Genomic DNA, 8,483 nt, shown 5'->3' on the forward strand with positions numbered 1-8,483 from the left:
CCAAACCATACCTCTGAATATTTATTGGTACTTCTTACTAAATCAGCCATGTATTCTTTCTCAATCCAAATTAGTGACATTTTATCAAAGCTGAAATATAATCTCTACTTAAATTGTGCTGTAAATGTGATGTTCGGTGATCCAGGGCAGATAGCCTATAGGAAGAGCACACCTGAGTGGCAACTAAAGTAAGTTTCTCTTGTGGCCTTTTCACACTCCCCAACATTCAAACACATTTCTTGTACTTTTCCTTTTCCTTTTCCTTTTTCACCTCATTTTATTTCACCCCCCCATCCTTACTTCTTAAGCCTCCAGATGGCATTCATTAAATGGTGTTTAGGGCTGATGAATTACCAACCTTGAATATCCTTCCCAATATGCCACATTTAGGACACATTTTTAATTTTCTAAAACACTGTCCTAATCTGGATGACTAATTTGAGCCACTGTCCCAACTCTGCAACTCAGCATGCACTGCCAGTCTCCTCCCTCCCCCATATCCTTTCTCCCCCTGACTCCCCACCACACTTCATAAAACTAGGATCAAAGAAATCTCTAGGATTGTTAATCTAAGGATTTAAAAACACCAATTTTAATACTGTTTTGCTAGTTTGGCCTTTAAAGTAGGTAGACTTAATGGGTTTTATTCTGCAAATTGCTGGTGGTCATGAAACCATTCATGTATGTTTGTATTATGTTATTATCAGCCAAATAGCGTTTGGAAAAAACACCTAATTTCTTTAATAAGCCCTCAGTTACTGCATCTCTCATTTGTGATGCAATAGAACACTTTGCCTGTATTTAAAAGGGCCAAGAGAATGCCTTTTTTGTTGAACATGTCTATAGAGTTGGCAGTTAATGCTGAAATTTGTCAAATAGCCCTTCCAAAATTACACTTGTGAAAATACAAAAAAAAAAATAAATTGATCTACTTAATTTCTATTCATCTTATTTGCAGTTTTTGTCTTATTTAAATGTTACATTTTTCAGAATATTTTCTGAAGTTGATGATACCTTTAGATTTCAGTTACTACTATATGCAAAAAGAGTTTTCTGTTAGTCTTTTTTGTTTCAATTTAAATAATGTATGATAATGAGATCCTAGCTATCTTCTGTTTGTAAAGGCTTTGTGATTAAGGTAACTTTAAGTGTTTGCATATTTTGAGTTTTCATCTCATGTATAAAGCACTCTAGTACCATATGTCAGAAATGGTTGAGACAAGCTTACATTCTGAGAAATTACATAGTATTTAATGCAAGGTAGAAGGTGTTACATTCCTTAGAAGAGGTAGAAATAAAGTTCCGGGAAGTCTAGAGGAATGAGTTGTTCAATTTAGGGGATAAATGGGATGAGTGGTAGAGGACAGACTTTTGAGAGGTGGGTTGCTGCAGGCATGGGTAGGAGGCAAGGGAGACAGAAGAGCATTTTAGTAGAGGGATTGTTACTTTCAAATAGGCAAGGACTTGGAAAAATGTAGACCGATAAAGGAAGTTTGGTTGGAGAACGTAGCCTGTGAAGGAAGGAATTCTTGATTTTTCTCCTTAACCTTGCCCTTTCTTCCAGCCTTCAATTCAGTAAATGATACCACCATGCATTTACCCACTCAGGTACTCAAACCAACCTTGGAGTCATACTTGATTCCTTAAAGGCGGTGACCAACAGCCACCAAAATATACTGAATTTGTTGATCTCTTTCCATTGCTGGCCCCATACCCCAAGCCGCTAATATTTCTTAGCTGGACACTTGGCTGTGGTTCCTAACACATCACTTTCCACTCCTGTTACCTTGTCCATGTTGTGCTCCCATCCATCCCCCTGCTTCATCCTGCTTCCATTCTTAACTTATAAGCACTTAAAAATGTTCCAACCTTATTTCTGCCTGTATTCGATATATTTCTTTTCCATTAGACATTTCCCCTGATTCATGGCTTGGTTGACAGTAACTCATTCTAATCTTGGCTCAACTTTTAACTTCCTTAGAGGGAGATCTAATTCATTATTGTATCCCTAGCATATACATACACTCAAATGCTTATTGAATGAATAAAATGAAATGGAATGTTGGGTTGGACGTGTAATTGGTAAATCAGATTAAGGATATGGATGCAGGGAAAATACGGTCTCAGCTGTGCCTAGCCTTTCCTTCATTGAGGTTGGTCTTTATACTTTATTCTCTGAATGAGAAAGTGTTAGAGAACTTTGCTGTTATAAACCTCACGTCACTGAAATTGGTATACCTGATTTTCCATAGCAAGGATGGATTAGGTGTTCACTGCTTTGCTCTTGCTTGTGATCATAACCTTGCAAGCATTCTCCATGTGATATCCAAGGCTCTTTACTGCCTTATTACCAATAATAGGCTGATTAGTGTATTGTAGACTCTTGTTACTGTAAACTCACATAAAAGCTAATGTTTCTAATGAAATATCTTTGTCTACAGATGTAAAATTGACCCTTGAACAATTCAGGGGTTAAGGTGCCTGACCCCCTGCATAGTAGAAAATCCACAAATAAACTTTTGACTCCAAAATATAACTACTAATTAACTACATTTTTTTTTTTTTTTTAAGATTTATTTATGGGATGCCTGGGTGGCTCATTCGGTTAAGCATCTACCTTCGGGTCCGGTCATGATCCCGGGATCCAGGGATCGAACCCCACATCAGGCTCCTTGCTCAGCGGGGAGTCTGATCTCCCTCTGCCTGCAGCTGCCACTGCTCTCCCTGCTTGTGTGTTCTCTTTCTTTCTGACAAATAAATCTTAAAAACAAAAACAAAAAAACCTGTGTTCAAGGGTAAGGGTTACTGCAGAAATGATCACTGTAGAGCAGCCATATTTTAATTCAAGGATAAAGATCAAAAGCAGACACACCAGTGGACAGCTTTCTGCCAGGCTGTGTTAAGTTATAGGTACACAAGGGGCACCTGGGTGGCTAAGTCAGCTAAGCATCTGACTTCTGCTCGGGTCGTGACCTCAGGGTCCTGGGATTGAACCCCCCACTGCCACCCCATCAGGGTCTGCACTGGGCATAGAGCCTGCTTGAGATTCTCTCTATCCCCTGCCCCAACACCCACTCTCCCACTCTCTCTCAAATAAGTAAAATCTAAAAAAAACACAAACCTTTCATGTTTTCAGTTAATTCTCAACCACTTTAATATCAATATTATGAGAATCCCCAATTACTATGAATGTACTTGCTAAAAAAGACTAAAAAGTAATAGCTTTTTTTTTTTTTTTAATTGGCAGACAATTACTATGTTTTGTAAAACATCTATGTTTGTTATGTATGTAAGTTAGGTCTGTGGCTCAAGTGTTTGCCAGTTGGGGTAATTTAAGATGGTCATATACAGTAGTATTCCTGCCAAGTTTATTTTCTCATATGTTAGGTTTATATGTAAACTTTATTTTTTTTAAAGAGTTTTTATTTATTTGAGATAGCGAGAGAGAAAGTGCACACGTGCGGAGGGGAGGGGCAAAGGGAAAGGGAGAAGCAGGCTTCCTGCTGAGCAGGGAGCCTGATGCGGGACTTGATCCTAGGACCCTGGGATCATGACCTGAGTCAAAGGGAGACATTTAACTGACTGAGCCACCCAGGTGCCCTTATGTGTAAACTTTAAAGAACTATTCATTGTACTTGTTTCATGTCTTGTAACTTCTCTATATTTTGTTACAATATTGCCAGCTGATTGCAGTAATTTACATTCGCATGGACGATCTGATCTATAAGTGTCAGAAGCAAAGAGGAAAAAGTTTTAATAAAAGGAAGATAAAAGTGTGGAGTATAGCGGAGCAGTGAGAAGAGTGGGACCTGAGGAAAGGCCGGTAGATAATGGAAATTTGTATCCCTGGTCACTTAACAACAGTTTCAGTAGAGAAGGTATGTATCCACATGGGGCTGAGGAACAGAAGAGCAATGATAAACAACTAAAGATGAGTTAGTGGTAAGGGTGTGGTTCTTTTGAGAGATTGTGAGGCACATGAAGTTACGGTTTTTGGATTTGCTTTTAAATGTAGGAAAGATTTGAGTTTGCTCACAGGCAAAACAAAAAGTAGAGAAGAAAAACCAAAGATATAGAGAAGGCAAAAAGGCAAGAACTAGGATGGAGAACATGGCTGAAGACATCAGCCTTGGCATGTCTCAGTCAGAGGATGAATGACTCAAGTTCAGGTGGGGAAAGGGACACTAGAGGAGAGGGCTCACCAAATGACCTTAGTCCCATTCATGAGAGGTGGTGAGGTCTTTTTTTCTGGGGGGTATGAGAGAAGAGGATGGAAGTTTGAGACCTAGAAGGGTCTTTACACTTCATAAAAGCATGTATGTACAGAGCGCCTGGGTGGCTCAGTTGGTTGGGTGACTTGCCTTTGGCTCAGGTCATGATCCTGGAGTCCCAGGATCGAGTCCCGCATTGGGCTCCCTGCTCAGCGGGGAGTCTGCTTCTAACCCTCTGACTCTCCCCCCTCTCATATGCGCTCTCTCTCATTCTCTCTCTCAAATAAATAAAATAAAATCTAAAAAAAAAAAAAAGCATGTATGTACATTAATACAGATCTACAAAGGATCTAGAAATTTAAAAGTGGTTTTATTGGGATCATTGCTTAAATTTGTAACTTCTTTAAGAGAACCAAATAGAGCAAATGCTATCAAGCAGGGCATCAATCATAGGATAAAAATATGGAAAAGAATGATAGAAGCAAAACTTGGTTCTAAATTGTTACTAGATTTCTCTTTCTGTTCCTTTTTTAAAAAAATTAAATTTATTTTTATTATTTTATTTTTAAATTTTTATTTTTTAGTTCATGTCTTTTATTAACCTATATACAATTATTTGTCTTCTGGTTTGTTGAAGCAATAGGTCGGACAACATTTGCCACAGTAATGTCCGTCAAAGTGACTAGCCATAAAAACTCCAGCACCACATTCATCTGAAGGGCACTCCCGACGAAGGCAACTGATTTTGCCATTCTCACCCACCTTATAGTATTTCAGGACAGCCAGTTTAACCTTCTTTCTCTTATGCTTACTCTTCTTAGGAGTGGCATAAGACTTCTTCCTTTTCAGGGTGCCTGGGTGGCTCAGATGGTTAAGTGTCTGCCTTTGGCTCATGTCATGATCCCAGGGTCCTGGGATCGAGCCCCATATCGAGCCCCATATCGGGCTCCTGGCTCAGCGGGGAGCCTGTTTCTGTCTTTCCCCCTGCTCTCTCTCTCTCTCTCTCTGTATCTCTCTTTCCCAAATGAATAAATAAAATCTTTAAAAAAAAAAAAGACTTCTTCCTTTTCTTAGCACCACCACGAAGTCTCAACACACGATGAAGGGTGGACCCCCTTTTTTTTTATGTTATGTTAATCACCATACATTACATCATTAGTTTTTGATGTAGTGTTCCATAATTCATAGTTTGCGTATAACACCCAGTGCTCCATGCAATACGTGCCCTCCTTAATACCCATCACCAGGCTAACCCATCCCCCCACCCCCCTGCCCTCTAAAACCCTCAGTTTGTTTCTTGGAGTAAGAGTGGACCCCTTTTGAATGTTATATATAGTCAGATAAAGTACATCCATTTCCAGTTGTTTGCCAGCAAAGATCAGGAGGAATTCCCTCCTTATCCTGAATCTTTGCCTTTACAATTTCTGTTGTATCTGAGGGTTCAACCTTGATAGCGATGGTCTTCCCCAGTAAGGGTTTTCATGAAAATCTGCATCTTGGTGGCAGTTCCACCTGAGGTGGAGGAAAAGGAAGAGGGTCAGACCTGGGGACACGGGAGAGGGTGTCAGGTAGGCCGCTGGCCAGAGAGAGGCCCAAGAGCACACACTCCAGTTTGTTTGTTTGTTTAAAATTAAAGTTATACTAATATGTGATTCTGAAGTCAAGTAGTATAGAAAGGACATCATGAAAATCTAAGAATCATAATATGCTCTACCAGCAAGTTTAGCTCCCCAGAGGGAGAACTATTTGAAACACTCAGATTTGTGTTTTTTCTGGCAGTTTCGTCCATACCCCTCAATAGTATATTTATATCACTTTCTTGATTTCTTAATTTTAGACATAAATTAATGGTTTTAAAGACTGTGAGGATTTAGTTTACGCTTCCCACCCTCCTTCGAGGATTATAATATCACTACTCTTGATTCCTTTATAGGCTTCCTTTACAATGTCTAGTAATATTTTTTCACCTTTCTTTCTTTTTAAGATTTATTTATTTGACACAGAGAGCAGGGGGGAGCAGAAGAAGCAGGCTCCCCGCCAAGCAGGGAGCCTGATGTGGGACTGAATCCCAGGACCCTGGGATGATGACCTGAGCTGAAAGCAGACTCTTACCCAACTGAGCCACCCAGGCACCCTGACCTTTATTTCTTATATTGGCTGTCAGCAGTAATTCTTGTCTCTCTGGTGGGGAAGATGACAATATTAATGCCCCATCTTTCCTTTTGACTCTCCCTCTACCCTCCATCTTTTGTCATCTGTGTTCTTAAGAATTGTCAAAGTTGATTACATTTACATTCTATTTTATAACTATTATTAATAGTTAGCTTTATCAGTTGAAACAGTTCAATGCAGATCACATTTCCTTACATAGTATTTTGTTTTTCTTGGTGTGTTTTTTTTTTAAGGTTTTATTTATTTATTTGACAGAGACACAGCGAGAGAGAGAAACAAGCAGGGGGAGTGGGAGAGGGAGAAGCAGGCTTCCCACCGAGCAGGGAGCCCAATGGGGGACTTGATCCCAGGACCCTGGGACCATGACCTGAGCTGAAGGCAGATGCTTAACGACTGAGCCATCCAGGTGCCCCAATTTATTGGTGTTTTTAATTATTTTTCCCCCTGTCCTTTTGGCCACAACCACAATTATTTTACTGTCCTTCGTCATATCAAGTATTCTCTAAGTCTTCCTTTTGCTCCGGGAAATACTTCTTTGCTTCAGTCTGAACTTGTTGCTTTCTTATCCTTATACACAGCTGTCATCTGCTCTCCTGAACCGTATCCATTATATTCTAGATTCTATATATGGCAACCATTGCTTTTTGCCTTTGTCTTGGGTCAGATTCCCTAGAAAAAATGGAAGTTTTTTATTTTTAAAAAATTTTGTGGATAGTATATGCATCATAAATATCTTTATCCAGTCTGTCGCTTATCTTATCTTAGTTGGTGATATCTGTTGATACACTCCTAGCTGTATTTCAAAACTTAATTCAAACATACCTTTGTGAAAACTGAATGCTCACCTCCCCCACATCATGTTAATTGTTCTGTCCTCTGAGACACAATAACCATTTCCACATAACACTGTTTTAGCACTTAATCATAGTGCATTCTAATTGCCTTCATTCAGTTCTTCTCCTTTCCACAAAAAGTATCTAATGTTTGTTCTAGCATTATTTAGCCCAGCCTTAGTTAAGTGCCCAATAAATATTTTCTGAAAGAAATTATGCCCTTGAATTTTAACCATTCCCATTAACTGCTGCTATTCCAGTATATGCTGGTCAGAGTTCTCAATCACAAATTCTTAACTGTCTCCTTTAAGCAGAAAAGGGATTTATCAAAAAATATCTGATCACTTACGAAACTGTTGGAAAGGCTAGAGAAAGTCTTGATGTAAATCTTGCAGAAACTCCAGAAACATGCTACAGCAATGACCTGATAGGCCACATGCCCTGTGCTTTCACCACCAAACACTAAAAGTCAGGAGTCTAATCTGGATGTAACCACTGTTGTCTCCAGAACTGGGCCACTTCTGCCGCTACCTTCATTGGCAAGTGGAAGTTCTGGGCAGAGCCTATTTCCTCACATTTGCTCCCTCCCACATCCTAAGTCTTGTGCAGATCGATCTGATCTTGTAGACAGGTCATATGACTACATCTGAGCTGCAAGAGAGAGAGAAGTGTTCTGGTTTTTCTTTTTCTTTTTTTTTTTTTTAAGGTTTTATTTATTTATTTGACAGAGACACAGCGAGAGAGGGAACACAAGCAGGGGGAGTGAGAGAGGGAGAAGCAGGCTTCCCGCGGAGCAGGGAGCCCGTTGTAGGGCTCGATCCCAGGACCCTGGGACCATGACCTGAGACAAAGGCAGACGCTTAACGACTGAGCCACCCAGGCGCCCCTGTTCTGGTTTTTCTATCAGGAGGCAAGACTCCTGTAGAAATTTCCACAAAATACAGTAAAGATGACAGGCAAACAACTGGGACAGACGCCATTATACCTTCCTAGATGCCTCTTCAGTACAACACTGGCTGGTTGTCTACCTTCGTGTGTGAAAACTTCAGGAAATTCAGTTTTCCCATACTCATTTTGATTTGACATGCCTCACATGGAAAGAGCCTTAAACTGTACAGCCAGGTGCTATAGCCAAATAAGTCAGTATATTTCTGCAGTTCTGATCTTTGAGCTATTCACCCTTTCTGACTGATCCCTATTTTCATTTTGCTACCCTTCCAGAATGCTCTTTCAGAAGTCACTCAATTCTTGATTGCACTTCCATTGA

Source organism: Mirounga angustirostris, unplaced genomic scaffold, assembly GCF_029215605.1.
Source record: "Mirounga angustirostris isolate CCGP_5_RB_7025 unplaced genomic scaffold, mMirAng1.0.hap1 SCAF_9, whole genome shotgun sequence".
Taxonomy (NCBI): domain Eukaryota; kingdom Metazoa; phylum Chordata; class Mammalia; order Carnivora; family Phocidae; genus Mirounga; species Mirounga angustirostris.